This window comes from Ascaphus truei, chromosome 3, assembly GCF_040206685.1.
Source record: "Ascaphus truei isolate aAscTru1 chromosome 3, aAscTru1.hap1, whole genome shotgun sequence".
NCBI lineage: Eukaryota > Metazoa > Chordata > Amphibia > Anura > Ascaphidae > Ascaphus > Ascaphus truei.
This window is the reverse complement of record NC_134485.1, coordinates 344613059-344636531: the sequence shown is the minus strand read 5'-3', so window position 1 is coordinate 344636531 and position 23473 is coordinate 344613059.

The window sequence follows — 23473 nt, the reverse complement described above, 5'->3', positions numbered from 1 at the left end:
CAATGTTGGCAATATAGCCCAGGAGTCAAGGGTTAAGTCAAATCAGTGCAAGTATATAGACATGTGACAGGGCATATAGCTCACCAAATAAAGCCAGATATGGACAGAAAAGCATATAGCATATAAAGAGCGCTCTTTGATAAAGCGCTATTCAGCGCGAAATGCATTAGAGGACCCTTTTTATGTAGCTTTTGCTACCATGCATCTCTATTAAAGCATTTTTAATTTTCTTCAAACTGCCTCCAGCCCTACTTTTTTCAGCTGTGCTCCTCCACTTCTTCACGCATACTTTGTGACTAGGAGTCAGATCTGCTACCTGTAGCGGTCTCCGTGTGTACATATGTATACACTAAAGCTCACGTGTTATTCTGCTGAACCCTAATATTTTATTGTTATTATTTCTATGCTTTCACAATATACAGGTCTTAAAATTAGGTAAATACAACCTCAGATGAACAACAACACGTGATATATTACACCGTGTCATGATTTATTTAACAAAAATAAAGCCAAAACGGAGAAGCCATGTGTGAAAAACTAAGTATACCTTATGATTCAATAGCTTGTAGAACCACCTTTAGCAGCAATAACTTGAAGTAATCGTTTTCTCTATGACTTTATCAGTCTCTCACATCGTTGTGGAGGAATTTTGGCCCACTCTTCTTTAAAACGTTGCTTCAGTTCATTGAGGTTTTGGGGCATTTGTTTATGCACAGCTCTCTTAAGGTCATATTTCTGATCAGTATACACATTGTCCTTCCCATTTGTTCAGGGAGAATTCACTGAGTTTCTCTCTCTTTTTGTGTTTTTTTATCCCATGTCCATTTTATATAATATGTTTCAATAGCATTTTCAATAAAATGTGTTACTTTTGATATACTTTGAGTGCTCTTTTGAGGGATTACTTTTTTCTTTGTGTTATATTTTCTTTATCCCTGAGCACTGCCAGCTTCCCGTCTAATAGGGTAGTATTTTGTGCTGATTTATTTGAGTACCTCTATATATTTGGCATGTATGCGGTACCTGTTTGTTTAGTTTGTTTATGTGGACATTTTAACTTTATTTTAATTCATTTCTCATTTTTCTCAAATGTGAACGTGCTAAGATAACTAATAAAAAATGAGAAATGAATAAAAATAAAGTTAAAATGTCCACATTAACAAACTAAACAATATTTACATACACACACACATACAGTATATATATATATATACAGTGTTCGACAAACCTATACATTTGCTCGCCCCGGGCGAGTGGATTTAACCCCCGGGCGAGTAAATATTGGCCCATGCAGCACACGTTTGGTACTAGGTGGCGAGTAGATTTTTTTGTGTGGCGAGTAGATTTTTTGGTGATTTGTCAACCACTGTATATATATATATATATATATATATACCATATACATATATATGTAGCCCTGGTAAGAAATGGGGCTATAGTTCTATCCTCCTCCTGTGTGTAAACTCTGCTAAGGGCAGATTGACTGGAGTTGACATGGGTTTCCCCCGCTTATGACATTGGGTTGTGTAAGTGAAGGTAGGTCACGTGACCCTGTGTCCAATCAAGAGATGCAGGGGCGGTGCCTACTGGAGGTTACATAAAGCAGTGTCACTTCCTATTTAGTGGTTATAGTGCACAAAGGTTGGAGTGTGTAGCGTTAGTGAGTTAGGAGGAGAGGAGTGATCAGCTCATGAGTAGAGCTGATCCAACTATAGTTTAGTGAGGTGTACCAAGTACTTCTCATCCTGCTTAGGGGTTTGAGGGAAGAGTTAGCCCCACTCTGGATGCTTTTGGTCCAGAGTGGTGGCAAGGAGGACCATCACAAGGGAGAAAAGTTAGTGGACTGTGCATCACTGTACCTGTCGGCTGCTGCTGCTGCTGCCCTGCTGAGAATAAAGACTGCTGCTTTTAGACAAACCCTGTGTGAGACTAGAATCTCTCATCCCTGTGTGGGAAACTCTGTGGTAAGGATTCCACCCCGCATTCCTGGGGATTTATATAGATGGAGGCGCTGCACCATTGAACCAGAACGAAGGCATCCACCCCAGTAACCTGTTCCTGTTATCCCCCATGTCATCGCGGGAGACTCAGGCCCTCCTGTTGCCAGCAGGTATGCACCAGATAGAGACACCTAGCCAGACCCCAGAACACCTTGGGGGGCCCGATCTGCAATTGGGAGGGGGAAGAGGGGCTAGATATATATAATAACAGGACAAGATTTTTTCCGTCAAATAGCTTTTATTTTTCTGTATACAGACTACGGTGACTTCACGCTGAGCCCTGGTGTGAAAGAAAAGGAAAACATTTTTTAAATGCATTATTATTTTATTGTTTATATTTTTGACATATTGAATCCTTATAGATCACGATTATTGTACTGTACCTCACCATCTATCCCTTCCTGAGTTGCCTCTTCTCCCTCCCACTGAGAATGTTGTTTTCGTGCTGCTTCCTCCCAAGCCGCAAGTGGAAACAAGGTTTTGCCAGGATTTTGCCTTGGGCCTGGGCGGAGGGTGCAAGCCACAATTAGAATTTGGGGGGGGGGGGAGAGGCACATGGTATTTAAAACCTCTGAACTTGCTCATCTCTACTACAGGTATATGTGAGTATTTTGAAAGAATTACAAACAGAACATGTTTTTTATTACCTTTTTAATTAGCCTTCTGACCATGTGATTTCTTCAAAGGAAAGCTAAATTATAAGAGCTAGAAATACTCTCCGTACATACTGCAATACTGTGACTGGATCGTAGGGAGAAGGCAATTTTAAAATGATCTGGAAATGAATCCAATTTTGTCTAATTCACAAAGATGGGGAGTAGTACAGTAATCAAGTTGTTGGTCCTCAATACACAGACTTGATGGTTTATTAGCTGCCTGCCTGGACTGTCTGCACATTCCAGCACATCTCTATGTACTTTATCATTCCAAGCAAACATTCTTAAATATATATATATATATGTATTTATAAGGGGTATCGGTGCTGGTGATCAACATGAATTATGTCATATTCCTACAGTGTCCACACAGAATCAGAGTGAAATAAAGGTTGGAAAAGAAACTTTCTTTATTAACTATATGCATATGGTTACACAGTTCCAGCAAGCTCTAACACCAGAACCCACCACATCATATATATATATTTGTGTCAAAAAGAGTGCTAGTGAGCGTGGCCAAATGTAAACAACAAAGACAAAGATACCCAATGCTACATCCAATGTGACAAAATACATAGTTACATATTTCAATGTTAGTATTCTCATGCATAAGGGTCATTTAGTTAAACCCTTTGGCCAAAGAGCTATAAGCCTGCAGCCACTTCACGGCATGACCAGCATGCAGGTCCTAACGCTACCTGTGAAAATTCTCATTTACCTCTGCAGTGGAGGGAGAATGGTCTTAATACACCTGTCCTGCACAGGTACATGGAAAACCTGATACTTAAAAAGTGCATAAAGTTATCCATATTTACCTAACATTAAAGAAATTCCAAATAAAATCTATCTACTATACAAGTTTTAAGAACTGAAGCAGGAAGAGAGTAGTTGCTGGTATTTCTACTGGGTGGTAGTAATGTGTAGACCTATTTTTTCTCTGGCCGCTCTTCTAAGTGGGACTATATCTATGTCCCCTTACCTGCTATACATGTTGGTCCTCCCTATTCTCTCCCAATGGAGGTGTTTTCACTTAGTTCCTAGCTTATTTTGGCCCCGGCCCTCCTTATTACTACAGTACCATCTTCTGTATTAACCTGGGTTAACTAGGCCCATACGGGAAAAAACATGGGGTCCCTTGCGATTGGTCACAAGACCGTTAGCCTGTTTGGGAACTGCCACTTACCGACTGATGAGGAATATGAATGACGACCTGCAGTTAGAGACGTTCCGCCAAAACCCAGGAGCCCTCTTTCCTGAGGCCCTCTGTGGTGTGCCGTTTTCCTATCTTTAAGATCTGTAGAACTCCATCTGCTTTCATCTGGGATCCTTATTCTGGGGCACTGTCCCTATCTTCAACACAACAAATAAAAGGGGCTTGGTATGGTTTATTACTTTAGGAATATCTTTATCTCTTTTTCCCGAGGCTCCTCTCCTCTCGTCCTCCCGGGAAAATTCTCCAACATTCCCCTCCTCTATATACTCTCTATGATGTCTTGACCCCATGGAAACACAGGGTGGAGCCCAATACACTCCAACCCTCTAGTAACCCCTTAGGAGGGGGGTTACACAGTCTTCTGACATTAAACATCTTACAATATTAATATTGATGCAAGAAAATGGTAATTCTTACTGTCTGTACTCTTTGTGACCCCCACTTTATAATGTTTACTCAATATCCTCCCTTTTCTTTCGCCATTTTTGTATGTCCCAGTGTGAAGATCCCTCCTGACACTTTGACCGCCTTCTCCTCTCCTCCGCCCCTCTAGTGAGTCTTCTCCCGGTGCTGGAAGATACATTTGTATAATAGAAATGATGAGCATGGCCATAGGGAAGAGCAGATGAGTTCAACTCCCAGTGTCCTCCTCTGAAGCTGTGTTGGTACTTTGGAGGTTATTTACTAAAGTCCCCCAGCGAAACTGAGGGAAAACCAATGCAGGGGAATTTCACCAGATTTATCAAATAAAAAACCCTGATTGCTTTCAATGGGATTCCTTTTCTTTCACAGATGGGGTCATGTTTTTGCATTGGGGTTACCAGTTTTGCAGCTAGGAGACTAAATAAATAACCCCCTGTGTCTTTGTTACATGGAGTGCAGCTCTCTTGTCAGTTAGTGATTTCATCCAGTAACCATGTGTGATGCAGCAAAAATACTAACCGCTCAACCTTAATAAACAAGTAACAGTGAAGTATCTAGATCTATGGGGTGCATGGGGTAATAGAATACTGATGTTTAATTAGAGTGAACATGACTGACACATACTGCCTGTTCAGATGTTACTTTGTCTTCATGAAGGGGATGTAGCAAAGGCCGAGTCCATAGAAGGACAGGCCGCGCTGAGCCGTGCGGACGCTACGCGCTGAGCCCCTGCATCCTCAATGAGGATGCCTTGAGAGGGGGCTCACGCGAGCGTCCGCAGGCGTGCTGACGAGTTGGATTTTTCAGCCGACGGCCAAGTTGTTTTTCAGCGCGCTGTCAGCTGAAATCATCCAATCAGCGTGAAGCAGCGTCAACGTCACGGCGCCGTGACGTCGGCGCCGTGACGTTGACGTCAGTGCGTCGCGGGCGATTGCCAGCGACGTCACTGCCCCGCCTTCCACCACCTCCCCCCGCATCCCGATCGCGCCCGCTGGCTCGCCTGCTGAAGCTGTGCGATTCCATGCACAAGCCTCAGCCTCAACGCGGTCTAGCACGGCTCCCCCCCTCTATGGCCCCAGCCTAAGACTGACTTTGGATACTTACACAGAGATCCACAGCAATGCAGCATATGTATGTAATCACCTTACAGCTTAAATAGGTTTTCTCTGCAAGTGCAAAATATATGCGCAAGTACTATGCAATTGAAAGTATATCTAAGTACTATATTGCGACTTACGCTTTACCCTTGTTTTAATCCCAGAATCTACAGACCTCAGTTAGCATGTTAAATGTTAAAGTTCATGACCGTACAATTAGAAAAAGACTGAACAAGTATGGGTTGTTGTGAAGGGTTCGGATTGGAGGGTAATGCTGCACTCCCCAAGGGGAAAAAAGATATAAATACTGGTGCTCCTGGTTCAGGAATCTCTGCTAGGTACTCCCAATATCATGTATGAAAGGAAAAAACCTGGGCACTACGGATTTCTGCATAGAAAATGTATTAGCCAATAGTTGACGTTTCGGCCTCAAGGGTCTTTCTCAAAAGCAAATGGCATAATGAATAAATAACATGGAACTTTTCACATGTTATTTATTCATTATGCCATTTGCTTTTGAGAAAGACCCTTGAGGCCGAAACGTCAACTATTGGCTAATAAATTTTCTATGCAGAAATCCGTAGTGCCCAGGTTTATTCCTTTAAAACATGATGTTGTGAAGGGTTGCCAGGAGAAAGCCTCTTCTCTCTAAAAAGAGCATGGCAGCACGGCTTAGGTTTGCAAAGTTGCATCTGAACAAACCACAAGACTTCTGGAACAATGTCCTTTGGACAGACGAGACCAAAGTGGAGATGTTTGGCCATAATGCACAGCGCCACGTTTGGCGAAAACCAAACACAGCATTTCAGCACAAACACCTCATACCAACTGTCAAGCACGGTGGTGGAGGGGTGATGATTTGGGCTTGTTTTGAAGCCACTGGACTTGGGAACCTTGCAGTCATTGAGTCGACCATGAACTCCTCTGTATACCAAAGTATTCTAGAGTCAAATGTGAGGCCATCTGTCCGACAGCGAAAGCTTGGCCGAAATTGGGTCATGTAACAGGACAATGATCCCAAGCACACCAGCAAATCTACAACAGAATGGCTGAAAAAGAAAATAATCAAGGTGTTGCAATGGTCCAGTCAAAGTCCAGACCACAACCCGATTGAAATGCTGTGGCTGGACCTTAAGAGAGCTGTGCATAAACAAATGCCCACAAACCTCAATGAACTGAAGCAACGTTGTAAAGAAGAGTGGGCCAAAATTCCTCCACAACAATGTGAGAGACTGATAAAGTCAGACGATGTGAGAGACTGAAAGAGAAAACGATTACTTCAAGTTATTGCTGCTAGAGGTGGTTCTACAAGCTATTGAATCATAAGGTATACTTAGTTTTTCACACATGGCTTCTACATTTTGGCTTTATTTTTGTTAACTAAATCATGACACAGTGTAATATGTCATGTGTTGTTGTTCATCTGAAGTTGTATTTACCTCATTTTAAAACCTACTAAGGAACAGATGATTGTTATTATGTCCTGATATGTAAAACCATATAATTCAAAGAGGGTGTACTTTCTTTTTCACACCTGTAGATATATATGTAGATATATATTTATCAAATGGAAATATTACTGTATGCTCATTTGCATGTCTAAGACAGGTCTGCAACCCCACCTTTCACCATTTTCACCCAGCACACAGCACTTCCACTGCACCAAGAGAGTCTGGGAAATGACATGCAAATGAGCACACAGTGCCACCCTTTGCTTCAAAACCATTAACATGGTTCCCTATAGGCTCAAGCTTGCTGCATGGTCACAGCTTTGAGCACAGCCAGGGTTAAGATGCATAGCCAGTAAACCCACCCACAGACAGCCGTTTCAACCTTAATGGGTCTCATCAATGTGGGGTTGGTTATACTGGTTATGCAAAAAAAAAAAATGAAGCAAGGATAGGTTTTACCATACTTAGTTAAGTTATGGTGGGTAAAAAAAGTGGCAAAAACCCTCCACAGCAAAGCATATAGCAAATGGAAATATTACTGTATGCTCACTTGCATGTCTTAGAGAGGTCTGCAACCCCGCCTTTCACCATTATCACCCAGCACACAGCACTTCCACTGCAGCAAGGGATTCTGGGAAATGACATGTTAATGGTTTTGAAGCAAAATGTGGCACTGTGTACTCATTTGCATGTTATTTCCCAGGCGGGGTTGCAGACCTGTCTAAGGCTGAGTCCATAGAGGGGGAAGCTGCGCTCCTCCGCGCTGACGCTGAGGCTCGCCTGCTCGGCCAGGAGTGATTCCATGGACTGGCAGGCGAGCCAGCGTGCGAGATCGGGAGGCGGGGGGAGGTGGGGCAGCGACGTCGCTGGGCCAATAGCCCGCAGAGCGCCGACATCAACGTCACGGTGTCGACGTCATGACGCTGCTTCACGCTGATTGGGTGTTTTCAGTTTCGACTGTATGCTGAAAATCCCTGCGCCTCAGCAAGCCTGCGGACGCTCACTGGAGCCCCCTCAAGACATCCTCATTGAGGATGACGGGTCTCATCGCAGAGTGTCCGCACGGCTCAGCCCGGCTTCCCCCTCTATGGACCCAGCCTAAGACATGCAAATGAGCATACAGTAATATTTCCATTTGCTATATGCTTTGCTGTGGAGGGTTTTTGTCACTTTTTTAACCCACCATAACTTAACTAAGTGTATATATATATATATAATAATCTGAGCAACATTTCGAGACAAAAAACAGCCCTTTCTCAAGCTCCTCATTTTACATTTGCATATATATACACACACACACACACATATATATATATATATATATATATATATATATATATATATATATATATATATGTAACGGTATTTCTGGCCCGGCCTGACCCACCCAATCTCACATTGGCCCCTGTGGTCTAACCGGCCCCCATTACAGTGTAGATATGCCTGATGGTGCACCTGTTGGCTACAGGACTCCTGAGTCTCCCGCATGATGGTGTGTGGGGAGAACCCGTCTAGACAGGCAGCTGAGGTAGTGTGTTGAGTCTCACCTATTTCCAGTGCAGCGCCTCCACCTCACCAGGGCCCCTGCGTCCGCATGGGGATGATCCTGACGAGGAACTCCTCGGTGGTGCAACCTCCTGTGTAATCATTGGACTCTCACACACAGGGGTTTCTCTGATCAGCTCCATCTTTATTGTCACGGTGGGCATAGCTGCCCTCCACAATGGGTGTATTTAGCCGATCATCTCGCCCGTGCTCCCCTTTGATAGGTATGTCACCTAGATGAGGGATTCACTATTCCCGCAGGAATCACTGCCCTGTGCCAGGTCCCTGGACACAGTCTCCCATGGAGTTACTAGAACATAACTAACACTCTGCAGAACTTGAACTCCTTCCTGAACCTTGCAAGAACTTTCCAGCAACTGTACTCGCCTTGAACTCTGACAGAACTAACTCTTAGACACAGTGCTGTGCCTTATGTAACTTCTGAGGCTGACACACCTCTGACATCACTAACCATGGAGTCAGAGCATGTGACCAGTCCCATCCATACACAGGGCACCCCACCAGGGTGTGAGGGAAAACCTCCATGATTACTGCTGGCATGCCCACACTTACCAGGCCTTGCTGCCAGCAGGAGAGATGACTGTAGGCATTTTACATGACCGCTACATATATATATATATATATATATATATATATATATATATATATATATATATATATATATATATATATATATATATATATATAGATAGATATTAACAATTAGATTGTAAGCTTCCCGGAGCAGGGACTATTTTCCGAAATGTTACTTTTATGTCTGAAGCACTTATTCCCATGATCTGTTATTTCTATTATTTGTTATTTATATGATTGCCACGTGTAGTACTAATATGAAGCGCAACGTACACTAATGGCGCTATATAAATAAAGACATAGATACATACATTACCTTTCTTTAAATAACACAATGCCCTCTGACTGTGATTTCTTCAAAGCAAAGCAAAATTACCTAGAGCAAAGGAATACTGTCTCTAAATACACTGGTTACAAGATTAAATGTTAGGGAGAACATATTTTTTAAATGATCTGAATATGACTGCAATTTTGCATGATTCACAAAGCTGGGGTTAAGGCGTAGTACAGCGGGTGTGGTCCTGAACACGCATGTTTGATCGTTCAATGCCTGCATGGGCTGCTTATTCTCTGTGTGATCTTGGGCAAATTACTTCATCTGTTTTCGCATCAGGTGCTTTAGCATGAGTTGAATGTCTCAATGTACAGTGCCTGTAATGTGAAGTGGTGATAAACATAAATGTAATACTCCTTTAGTGGCCGCACAGGGTCAGGTTAGAAAAATGGCTCTGTCTGTATTTATTTTACTTTTTTTTATGATTTTATAAATACCTCAATTCTAGCTATTACAAAAAATAAATAAAAAGGAATCTTTACACAAGAATTTCCTTATCAGCAATGCAGTTCCACTTCTTTGCACTGGGTGGTAGAAATGTGTTAAAGCAACAATCCTGACGACCAATCTTTTTAAATGTATATATAGCCATGCATAATAATGGTATACTACTTTCCTCTCTGTTGGCAGTAAGTCCTGATAAGTACAGGTATGCCAGCAGTAGTTATGGAGGTTTTCCCTCAAACCCTGGTGAGGTGCCCTATGTATAGAGGGGAGTGGCTGTATGCTCTGAGTCCCTGGATAGTGACATCAGGGATGCGCCTGCCTCCTGAAGTATATAAGGCACAACACTGTCAGTTAGTGTTGGTTCCAGCAGTTGCTTGAAGTAGCTGGTAAATTGTATTCTCCTGCATAAGGGATTGTAGGAACACTTTTGTGACCCTAGTGCAGTAACTAGCGGTACAGGTTGACCAATCAAGTCTGTATAAGCCACTCTGTGTCCAGGGACCTGGCACAGGGGTGATCTCCCTAGGAGAAGAGGGAATCCCACTTCAATACGGGAGGGCGTACCTGGCAAAGGGACAGCACGAAGAGATGTGCGGCTAGAGCCGGCAGCTGCATGGGGCAGTCTGCTACATCCCAATCTACAATAAAGATGACCTTCTTAATGAAAACCCCACTGTGTGAGTGTGAGATTACTCAGCAGTGGCAGTCACCACCAAGAAGGAGTTCCTCACCAGGACCATCTCCCTGCGGAAGCATAGATCCTGATGAGGTGGAGGCGCTGCACATGATGTAAGTTGGACTCGCACCCACTACCTCAGCTACCTGTCCTGATGACATCCCCTAATACCATCAAGCGGGAGACCCAGGAGCCCTGTTGCCTACAGGTGCACCACCAGACACGAACATGTAATGGGGACTGATTAGACCACATGGGCCAATGTGAGATTGGGTGGGGGAAGACCCGTTACAATTGGAGGCGCTGCTGAGAGGACCTGTTAACAGGACAGGCTTTTGTTAGGCACACATTAGGAAACAGGGAGAGTGTCTGCTGCCACTTTGTGCTTTGTGGGACGGAACCAGGGGTAGTCGGGGAGCTGCTGGAGCTACAGGCCGCACAGACGCCTTGGGATCTGTTAGGGGTTAGTGGGTCTGGAGAGGGGCTATAGCTGTCCTAGTCACCTTGAGGTAGCACTAGGGGTAGGATGCCTGAAGGGATAGCCTGTTAACGAGGTCAGGAATTCTGGAGAGGATCTACACTAGGCTAGCCAACAGTAGGTAGACGCCCAAGTACTGCATGGAAGAACAGAGTACTCTAGTCCATTCCAGATCACTTACCAAAGGGAGCACAGACTGGGAGGAAGGAGTTACAGTAGACACAGAAAGAGTGAGCCTAGCCTGAGGTAGTGCAAACACGAGTCAGATCTACGTTAGGTACACAAGGTGGTGCACAAGGCATGTTTATTGTACTGATGTGGTAGCTGCCCCGCAGAGCGGAGCTCCATGTACAATAATCCAGTATACAGTGATCGAGAAACAACCGTCAGAATGGAGGATCTGCAAAGAGCAGAAGGTCCAGGATGCCGGACTGAGGAAGAAGAACAAGCTACAGAAGAGACTTTTGTGAGCTTGTTATGGAATGGCGTGAAAGCCGTGGCTGCGCCGTGTTTGTCCTGTCTATGTTCTCGGGAAAGTACCCTTGAAACTAGTGAGGACGACAGTCTTGCGAGATGGGAGGAACGAAATGGACTTTGTTATACACCAATACACAAACAGCCAGACGCTACCTCAAATATGAAGAAAGACAGTACTAACCAAAATGGTGGTTCCCGCGTTCCCGGGACAGCGTGTGGGCCAGCTGCAGAAAGTCTTGCAACTTTGCAGTTTGCTAATTGTTGGCCAGGATTGGCGGCAACGAGAAAACCCCACCCTGCTGGGGAGTTTGGCACGAAAGCTGGAGCCGCGCCCTCGTGGACTATGACTCACTCTGCACCTGTGATGGGTCAGCCTACAAGTGTACGAGACCTCCCCCTAGTTTCAACCAGGGGGAGTGGTTTGCAGTTCCGCCGGATGCCGATGGAGAAAGTAGGAGGAGGGGTTGCTCAACCAACCCCTGCCCTTCAGTTGCGAAGAGCCATTGATCGATACAGACCTCTAAGACGAGTGCCTCCGTTGGTGACTATGGCTGAACATTCTGAGAAAGTGGAACAGAGTCCCTTGATCTCTACCCATCCCTATTCGGCTCCAGGAGGCTTCCTGATTATCCGCGTAGAGGGTGTGGAGACAGTGGTCTGCCTTTTCTTTAGCGCCCCTTCTGGTCAGTGAGCGTGATGTTCTGACATTATTATGTAGATGTGGTAATGTTTGACGCTTAATTTGTGTGTTCTTTTACAGTGTTTCCTGGCGCAAGGTACACCAAATTTAGGCCCCAGCCGGGACGGTTGGGATTCACCAGGGGGAGTATATAGCCATGCATAATAATGGTATACTACTTTCCTCTCTGTTGGTAGTAAGTCCTGATAAGTACAGGTATGCCAGCAGTAGTTATGGAGGTTTTCCCTCACACCCTGGTGAGGTGCCCTATGTATAGAGGGGAGTGGCTGTATGCTCTGAGTCCCTGGATAGTGGCATCAGGGATGCGCCTGCCTCCTGAAGTATATAAGGCACAACACTGTCAGTTAGTGTTGGTTCCAGCAGTTGCTTGAAGTAGCTGGTAAATTGTATTCTCCTGCATAAGGGATTGTAGGAACACTTTTGTGACCCTAGTGCAGTAACTAGCGGTACAGGTTGACCAATCAAGTCTGTCTAAGCCACTCTGTGTCCAGGGACCTGGCACAGGGGTGATCTCCCTAGGAGAAGAGGAAATCCCACTTCAATACGGGAGGGCGTACCTGGCAAAGGGACAGCACGAAGAGATGTGCAGCTAGAGCCGGCAGCTGCATGGGGCAGTCTGCTACATCCCAATCTACAATAAAGATGACCTTGTTAATGAAAACCCCACTGTGTGAGTGTGAGATTACTCAGCAGTGGCAGTCACCACCAAGAAGGAGTTCCTCACCAGGACCATCTCCCTGCGGAAGCATAGATCCTGATGAGGTGGAGGCGCTGCACATGATGTAAGTTGGACTCGCACCCACTACCTCAGCTACCTGTCCTGATGACATCCCCTAATACCATCAAGTGGGAGACTCAGGAGCCCTGTTGCCTACAGGTGCACCACCAGACACGAACATGTAATGGGGACTGATTAGACCACATGGGCCAATGTGAGATTGGGTGGGGGAAGACCCGTTACATATATATATTTTACACCATGGAAACCAGGGATCCTCCAGAGCTGAACAACGTTGCTTTCTGCTCCAGGGACCCAGCAGTTTCTGAGATACTTACCAAAAGAGTTACCAGTGTCACAATCAAAATGGCCACCAAATTCTGCAGGTCCTAGAAGCCATAGGAAGCCACAACGTCATTGGTTGCAGATTCCTATTGCATATGCCTTAAAACCCCCAGAAAGTAATACCGGCAACCTAACTGAGTAGTATCTCAGGAACCGGGGGATCTCCTAAGCTGGTTCAGCTCTGTGGACCCTCTGGTTTCCATGCAATATATTAGTGAGTCAGGACTGCTGCTCAATAAAGCAAATTCTCTGACAGCTCTTGTGAGGGGCTTATAGAAATGGGACCTCACACAATACAGGTGTGAGGGAATTTTTGGAGGGTATTCTTTCCACAATTACCTCGGACATTGAGTTTAAAAGAAATAACAGTAGTATTTTTAAAAATTTTGAAACAAAAGTCCCATCTATAGCAAAGGTGCCTTTAGTGCTAGTCATAATTAACCTTTCTAATAAAACTTGTATTATCATGATAATTTATTTATAACACGCTAACGTGTTCTGCATTGCAGTACAATGGAGGTGAGACAATAACATGCTTAACAAAGGGATTCACATAATTTTTGTACAATAACACAATAAAGAGGCAATCCAAGCATTCGATATATTTGCAAATCTTTTTTATTTCTAACATAGGATTGAAGCAGGGGGTCTCCAGAGCTGATCCCCATTAATTTCCGTTCCGGGGACCCCTCCTTCCGGAGATATAGACCTCCGTAGGGGGTGCCGGCAGTCGCTCTGCTCGACTAGCAGGGTTCCCGTAATGACGACGTTTCAAAGCTCCTGCACCCAATAGGAAAACATGACGTTATCCGGTTTAAACTTTGCCAAGATACCGGCACTCCCATTGGAGGGCTGTATCTAGGGATGCAGGGGGTACCGGAGCAGAAATTAATGGGGTTCAGCCCTGGCGACCCCTGGCTTCAAACTAATGTTAAAAAATAATACGTAATAAAAAGTGCATCAATTGAAGTCCAAACAGCCAAACAATCCCATTCAAGTCAATGGAAGTCAAAGGAAGTCCCTGATACAAGGAGCTTACAATGATATCTGATGCTAACGAGATATAATCTCCTTTTAAGGGTCCGTAAACATCTGAATTCCGAAGAGTTCGCTGTATGGTAATTCGGTCAACTCTAACAAACAGAATTGAGAGGGTAGGTATTTTGGGGTAGATCCTCAGAAGTTCGTTAAATGTTTAGTAATTCGTTAAATGGGGTTAATGTGCCGATAAATTGTAATGCATATCCACAAAAGTGATTGTGTTACGATGCCCTCACATTAACCTGAGAAATATCGTATTATCAACTGTTAACGGACGTCTGGCTTACTCATATGCTAATGATCCATTAACCTAACAAGGCAGATCCACAAAGCTCCGTTCATGTTAGCTCATGGAAATAAACTATGATAATTGGGTCACACCCAAACCTGCCGTTACTCACATCCAGACCATAATTATCTTAGCTTTATTTCAGGGACTAGCCTACAAGGAAAACGGGCAGGTCTTAAGTGCTACCCATATGATTGTACTGAGTGTAGGACTTAACCCTTTCATTACGTGTCATAAAAAATATATATATTGTATTGTATGTCTTTATTTATATAGCGCCAAAAGTGTACTCAGCGCTTCAAAGAATACAATACAGGGAATTATGCTTATACAATAAGTGCAGCAAAATCAGACAATAAGAAAGGAAATCCCTGCCCCGAAGAGCTTACAATCTAAGAGGTTTAATGGGATATTTACAGAGACAGCAGGTGAGGGAGTAAGTGCTGTAGATGGCAGTGCTTGGTCACAATGGGTGGTAGGAGTGACTGAGTGTGGGACATTAGCCATGAGGGCAGGCTATTGCGATGCTTGATTTGTGGGGTAAATAGAGAGATGCAGGAGAGAGTTCCAAGGTACTGGAGGATAAAAGTGTACAAATAAATCACAGATGTTAAAAGTTAATGTCTCACAGTGGCCACGTTCTAATGCAGAGTCCAGATCTTCCTCCAATCTTCACCTCTAAAATTAACTCTTGTAGACGCTTTTGATGTTACACAGCTGTAGCCATGCATAATAATGGACTGCATACATCTTCCCTGCTGGCAGTAAACCCTGGTAGGTAACAGGAATGCCAGCAGTAGTTATGGAGGTTTGCCCTCCCACCCTGGTGAGGTGCCCTATGTACGAATGGGAGTGGCTGCATGCTCTGAGTCCCTGGTTGATGACATCGGAGATGCGCCGGCCCCTGAGGTATATAAGGCACAATACTGAACAAGTTGTGGTTGTTGCTGCTGTGTTTTGGCTCCTGCCAAAGAAAGTGCAGGATAGCTTGGTGCCCACTAGTGCAGTAACTAGTGGCACGGATTTTCTAATCAGCCTGTCAAGGCCATACTGTGTCCAGGGACCTGGCACAGGGGTGATCTCCCTACGGGGAGAGGGAATCCCACTCCAATTGGGAGGGCGTACCTGGCGAAGGGATCACACAAAGGAATGTGCGGCTGAGGCTGCCAGCTGCCAGGGGCAGTCTATCATGTCGATAACATCAATAAAGATGCCCTGTTTAAAGATACCCCCACTGTGTGAGTGTGAGATTACTCAACAGTGGCAGACACCACCGAGAAGGAGTTCCTCACCAGCACCATCTCCCTGCGGAAGCACAGATCCTGATGAGGTGGAGGCGCTGCACATGATATAGGTAGGACTCGCACCCACTACCTCAACTGCCTGTCTGGATGACATCCCCTAATACCATCATACGGGAGACTCAGGAGCCCTGTTGCCTGCAGGTGCACCACCAGACACGATCATGTAATGGGGACCGGTTAGACCACACAGGCCAATGTGAGATTGGGTGGGTCAGATAGGAGTGAATACCCGTTACATTTGGAGGCGCTGCTGAGATACCTGTCAACAGGACAGGCTTTTGCTAGGCACACTGAGAAACAGGGAGAGTGTCTGCTGCCACTTTGTACTATGTGGGACGGAGCCAGGGGTAGTCAGGGAGCTGCTGGAGCTGCAGACCGCACAGACGACCTGGGATCCTACAAGGAGTTAGTGGGTCTGGAGAGGGGGGCTATTGCTGTTCTAGTCGCCTTGAGGTAGCGCAGGTGGGGGACGCCTGAAGGTATAAACTGGTAACTTAGGGCAGGAATTCTGGAAGGGTCCGCGTTAGGCTAGCCAACAGTAGGTAGACGCCCTAAGTACTGCATGGAAGAGCCAGAGTACTGTAGTCTCCATTTCAGACCACTTACCAAGAGGAGTACAGACTGGGAGGAAGGAGATACAGCAGACACAGAGAGAGTGAGCCTAGCCTGAGGTAGTGCAAACACGAGTCAGATCTACGAGAGGAGCTCCATGTACAAGAATCCAGTATTCAGTGGCCGCAAGGAGACCGCAAGAATGGAGTATCTGCAAGGTGCAGAAGGTCCAAGATGGCGGACGGAGGCCGAGGAAGAGAACGCACCTGCCATGTGCGAGTATGAAGAACAAGCTACAGAAGAGACTTTTGTGAGCCTGTTGTGGAATGGCGTGAAGCCGTGGCTGCGCCGTGTTTGTCCTGCTTAGGCCCTTGGGGTAGTAACCCAGAGGACAGCGAGGACGACAGTATTGTTAGATGGGAGGAATGTAATGGACTTGCTTTTCATTCGATATACAAACAACCAAACGCTACCTCAACCGTGAATCAAAGAGACAGTACAAACCAAGATGGCGGTTCCCGCATTCCCGGGACACCGCGTGGGCCAGTTGCAGAAAGTATTGCAAATTTGCAGCTTGTCGAGAGTTGGCCAGGAGTGGCGCCAACAGGAAAACCCCACCCTGATGGGGAGTGTGGCGCGAAAGCTGGAGCCGCGCCCTCATGGACTGTGACTAACTCCGCCCCGGTGTTAGGTCAGCCTACAAGTATGCGAGACCTCCCCCAAGTTTCTACCAGGGGGAGTGGTTTCCAGTTTTTGCGTATGCGGATGGAGAAAGTGGGAGGAAGGGTTGTCAAACCAGCCCTTGCCCTTCAGTTGCGAGGAGCCAGCGAGCAGTACCGGCCATTAATGAGAGTGCCTCCACTGGTGACCATGGCCTACAAATCTGAACAAGCTGAACAGAACCCTCTGATAACTACTCACCCTTACTCGGCTCCAGGAGGCTTCCTGATCCTCCGAGTGGAGGGTGCAGAGACGGTGGCGTGTCTCTGCTTGCAATGTCGGCTGCCAGCTGGAGCCGTGGGCACGGCCGCCCGATGTCCTCATTGCGGCTTACAGTATCTATGGCCAATGCCGACCTTTGTGCCGGTTCAAGCGGTAGAGACGAAGGAAGATGTCGCCATACTGGCGTCGGAGCTTCCCGGTGCGTTGTGGAACGAGATCCCGGGTCCCGAAGAACAGGGATCCTTATTGGTCCCAAAGAAGGAGAGGCACAGTCATTGCCGGGGTGACAAAAGAGGGGCTCACCGCCAATCACCCAGCGGGATGACCCGGCCCAATGCGAAGTTAGAGTCCTCGGACGAGGAGTGCACCAGACTGTCCGATGTAATAGATTTACTGTCGGAGTACCATACCAGAGGTACGCTCCGGCGAGCGCCAATCACTGGTGTTGTTGAGACACGGAGCCGCGTGTTGCCCGTGCAACGGCAGCCCGAGCAGGAGAGTCCCAGGGTCGTGGTGACCAGCGGCTCGGATGGAGGCCGATCCACCCCGACACTACGGAGTAGTAAGTCGAAGTCAAGCGTATCCCAGGCTCCGGGGGTGGTGATCAAGGAGGAACAGAGCCAGGCCCAGGCGGTGCCATGATGGAGCAGGGCGTTGCCGGATGTCCTTGTGGAGGAAGAGGTCTCGCTTGGGGACCCAACCCAAGATGGCGGCGAGGCACATGCGTGCAAGGAGATCGGTTCCGGTGACCAGTGCGGAGTCGAGTGGGAGATGATCGCACCTCTACGATCGAGTAGTGGAAGCCGATCGCCTACATCGAAGAAAAATGGGCGGTCGACACGGAGATTGACGAGTCCCGGTGCCGGGGAAGCGGAGAGACTTTGTGGCAGAACTGAACCAGGTAGTGGTGAGGAGCGGGTCGTAGCCCTGCACATACCGACTGTCCGGCCCTACCCACAAACCCCAGCCAAACCCCTAGTTAGTCCCAAGGCCTTAGCTAAAGCCCCTGCCCCAGTCGTTTTCACGTTTGGGTCATCTTCTAGCTTAGGGATGTCAGGGGATTCCCGGGTCACTTCTGAGGAACGGACTGGGAGCCTGGACTGGGGAACATCCGATGGATGGAGGGAGTATTTCAAGACAAGTGTCTGTGTCTAGTGATTGCCCCAGTGCCATGAGCGTCACCATTGGGAACAAGAAGCGGGACATGGGGACTACGGTGCCGTCTGAGGGTACCTCGGGGGTATCTTCTGGGGGCTTCCCAGAAGAAGAGGAGTCAGTGGAGTCAGTCCAGGATGAGCTTAGGGAAACCAGATGGTGGGCCCCTTTGTATGAAGGTTATGTGGCCTGGATTGACGGAACCTGATTTATTCTAGAACGGGATGGGGTGGTGGATCATTGGTGGGCTAAGGGGGAGTTTACCGATGAGGCTTACCTACAAGAACAGCAAGCCAGGTGGGTTAAGATTAGGCAAGGCCTAATAACACCAAAGGGTCTCGACGGATTAGAGGATCCAGTGGATCCGGATGAGCCCCTGTCATGGGTGTTACCAGGGAGGGCTGGCCATGCTAAATTGACCCGGACCTGCCGTGCAGAGCGAGCGATAGCGGGCAAATACAAATGGTTTCATGGGCTTGAGTACCCCTACGTCCCTGAACCTCTTATGAGAGAGATCGAGGACCACAGGGATAGGTGGCTCAGGGAGGACATTGAGTATTATCTAGTCAACAAGGGAAGTGATATTAAGGGTGTCCATGCAGAACAGAGGATATCTCAGTTGATCCGAGTGTGGAATATTGGGCGCAGTGTTTATATGCACAGGGTAGTGTATAGGAATGAGCGTAGCCTGCCCCGAGAATACAGTGTCACGGTGACAGATGCAGCAGGAAAGGAGGTGAAGACACCAGACCTCGACACTACTATTAGGTTGCCAATTAGAGAGGGCTGTGTTTAGCTTAACGCCCCTGCTGGTCAGTGAGCGTTATCATGTTGCATTATTATGTACCTAATGATGTTACGTATTTCTAATTTTTGTGTTCCCTTGCAGTGTTTCCTGGAGTAAGGTACACCACAATTAGGTCCCAGCCGGGATGGTGGGGATTCACCAGGGGGAGTATGTAGCTATGCATAATAATGGACTGCATACATCTTCCCTGCTGGCAGTAAACCCTGGTAGGTAACAGGAATGCCAGCAGTAGTTATGGAGGTTTGCCCTCCCACCCTGGTGAGGTGCCCTATGTACGAATGGGAGTGGCTGCATGCTCTGAGTCCCTGGTTGATGACATCGGAGATGCGCCTGCCCCCTGAGGTATATAAGGCACAACACTGGACAAGTTGTGGTTGTTGCTGCTGTGTTTTGGCTCCTGCCAAAGAAAGTGCAGGATAGCTTGGTGCCCACTAGTGCAGTAACTAGTGGCACGGATTTTCTAATCAGCCTGTCAAGGCCATACTGTGTCCAGGGACCTGGCACAGGGGTGATCTCTCTACGGGGAGAGGGAATCCCACTCCAATTGGGAGGGCGTACCTGGCGAAGGGACCACACAAAGGAATGTGCGGCTGAGGCTGACAGCTGCCAGGGGCAGTCTATCATGTCGATAACATCAATAAAGATGCCCTGTTTAAAGATACCCCCACTGTGTAAGTGTGAGATTACTCAACAGTGGCAGACACCACCGAGAAGGAGTTCCTCACCAGGACCATCTCCCTGCGGAAGCACAGATCCTGAGGAGGTGGAGGCGCTGCACATGATATAGGTAGGACTCGCACCCACTACCTCAGCTGCCTGTCTGGATGACATCCCCTAATACCATCATGCGGGAGACTCAGGAGCCCTGTTGCCTGCAGGTGCACCAACAGACACGATCATGTAATGGGGACCGGTTAGACCACACGGGCCAATGTGAGATTGGGTGGGTCAGATAGGAGGGAATACCCGTTACACAGCCTTATGGCTAAACAGCCATGCTACAGTGACTTAAGTACCCTATTCACATGCATTTGACTAACACTTAAGGGAGGGGTTTGTCTAATCAACTCAGACTTACAAAATAGTTAATTAGATTATAATTTCTCTCTCAATTGATAGGAATCAGCTCACAAATATACCCCAAAAGCCAATTAAATCTTAATTTCTCTGGTTGGTAGAATGCAGCTCAATGACACATACCCCAAAAGCCAATTAAATCTTAATTTCTCTGGTTGGTAGAATGCAGCTCAATGACACATACCTGTTTGAAGAGATAAATCAGAATGTTAATCCAGATATTCAGAATGCATCCATGATTAAAGATAGAAAGATAGAAATAAAACATCCAGAGATATGAACTCCAAAATTAACTCTTGTAGACACTTTTGATGTACACTTATGATGTGACGCTTTTGATGTTACACAGCCTTATGGCTAAACAGCCATGCTACATATATATATATATATACTGTATATCTAAAACACAAAAATGTTCAGGGCACTCTAAATGGGTAAAGGCAGGACAAATAACTTATCTTGTTAGGCTGCGTCCATAGACACTTCGCCCGTGCGGAGGCGCGCAGAGGCTGAGGGAAAGCGGGTGCTTTCCCTGGCCATGGTACACGCACCGTCCGTGGGCGTGTCATGGGGCGGGCCAGTAACGTCACGTGACCGGCCCGTCGCACCAAGAAATCAGTTTGAACTGATTTCTTGCGCAACGCGCTCCCCCTCCGGCTTCCGTGCGAACGCGCTCCCATGCCGTATAGACGCGATCACTGCCTTTAGGCAGTCTGATCGCCCAGCATGCAGACGCGTCCACGCGGTCGTCCATACCATGGACGCAGCCTTAGTCTGGGTGCTAGCAGTGTAGCCAGGATCACCATCTGGCAACAAAAATAGATAGGACGGGAATCAAAGAAATCTGCAGCACCGAAGTGTGTGTCAGTTACCCACCCACCCAAGTGTCAGTCAGTCATTCACCCACCCACCCACCTAAGTGTCAGTCAGTCACCCACCCACGTGTCAGTCACCCACCCACCCACTCACCCAAGTGTCAGTCAGTCACCCACCCACGTGTGTGTCAGTCACCCACCCCGTCACCCACCCACCACCTCTCTCATATTCTCTCTCTGTCACCCATGCTCTCTCTCTCTGTCACCCACACTCTCTCTCTGTTACCCTATCTCTCTCTGCCAACCCTCTCTCTCTGTCACCCTCTCCCTCTCTTTCATCCTCTCTCTCTCTCTGTCACCCTCTCTCTCTCACTCTGTCACCCTCTATCTCCTCTATCAAACTCTCTCTGTCAAACTCTCTGTCAAACTCTCTGTCAAACTCTCTCTGTTAAACTCTGACTGTTATCAGTCATGTTATCAGTCATTACCTTGTAATACCAGGCTACTCCTGAACTTTATTAGGTAACACAAATTTAACAATACAACCAGGCCCTGCAGGATTTGTTCCCAACACTGCCCACTCTTTACTGGGACTTACAGTGCTAGAGGGGCCAGAGAATTAGTAGCTACTAATAGTAGACTGGGCTACACCCTCCCTCTTGTTTTTGAAATCCCTCACAACCTTGCATGAGCGCATAACATCCCACCACATTTTTTTTATACAATAAATATACAAGGGCAGTCAACATTATTACATGGCATAACAGTACTTAGGACCGGTCAGTAGTAGTGAGCTGGGTCTGGTTTGCGCACAAGGTTCCCTTCACTATCAGGTACCAAGGTTCCCTTCACTATCAGGTACCGTCTCCGAATAGCAGCGCTTGCGCCAAGACTCCCCAATATACTCCACTCTATCTAAGTGTACATTGCGGCCTATCTACCACACTTTCAGTAGATAGCAGACTCTGTCTTCCCTGTAGTGCATACTGCTGCTGGTCCGCACCTTCAAATAATCTAATACGGCTGCGCGCACCCACTTATCCCGGTAAATTTCGGCTGATCGCATTAAGGATTCAGGAAGGTAGGGATAATCATACTTTTTAACCAATACCCTATCAGCGTGACTACTCTTGGCCAAATTATGCCGTAGGCTTGACCTAGCAATACCCAGTAGTTGGGTCCCTCCCATAGAGGCTCACAAACTGGTTCCTCTCCCCCGGGCAGAGAGAAAAGGCCTGTCTCCATTATTCACATAATTTCTGCCTCCTGCTCAACAGAGAACTGGCCTTCCTCTCACCAATGTTTGGGAACCCCTTTCCAGCACGAACCGGGTCCATTCTAGATGCGACACAAAACCCCTATATGGACACGCCCTCAGCTCCTCCCTCTGGTAATTCAGTGGTACAGCTGTAGAGAACAGAGTGTGGCTTTCGCCACAAACCCAGATAATGCTGCCCAGAGGGCGTGGCTAGGTTTCACGCCAAGCCCAGATATTTGCAGATAGAGTCTTGCTACTTTGCACAAGTTGCCATGCAGTCTCCTGTTTTCGGCGGGAACTGCCATTTTACTATAGAAAGCACAGGGTGTGGCACCCTTGGCGGGAACCGCTTAAGTATGTCTGCAGCTCCTCAAACTGAGGTCTAGGCTGCCTGCAGATCAAGCAACCCTCCTCAGATATCTGCCTGCTCACACAAGACAGAATAGCACTGTGCAGGCCGTAGTTTCCTCGGGTGGAGCCCTTGAGACACTACCCCCACACCTTTTAATAGAAATATCTAGCACGGTGCAGGCCGTAGTTTCCTCGGTTGGAGCCCTTGAGACACTACCCCACACCTCTTCTTGGTAATAAACAGCATGGTGCAGGCCGCAGCTTCCCTTCGGTGAAGCCTCTGGGATACCGCCCCTACACCTTTTCTTAGTAGTGATATTGCGGCACGGCAGCCTCCAAGGGGGGACTGCCATAGTATAGCTGCAGCTCCTCAAACGGAGATCGTCGGCTGCCTGAAGGTCAAGCGCCCCTCCTCGGATGCCTGTCTGCATATACAGAACATAGATCAGAGAATTAAACTGAATGGCGCAGGCTACAGCTCCCTTCGGTGCAGCCTCTGTGCAACTGTCCCTGCACCTCTTCTTGGTAATAAAGTTTTCTACACACACTACACGTGCATGTAGCTTGGAGAGGAGGGGTCCATGCTGTAGCTCCATTTTGGCGGGGAGCCCGGTCTTTCAGATTACATAGGGTTACAGTCCCCTATGGACACTACATCCATGGGCCTTCTGAAGTAACCTATAAGGACAGTACCTCCTTTGTCCTGCTGCAAAAGCCTGTCCTGATG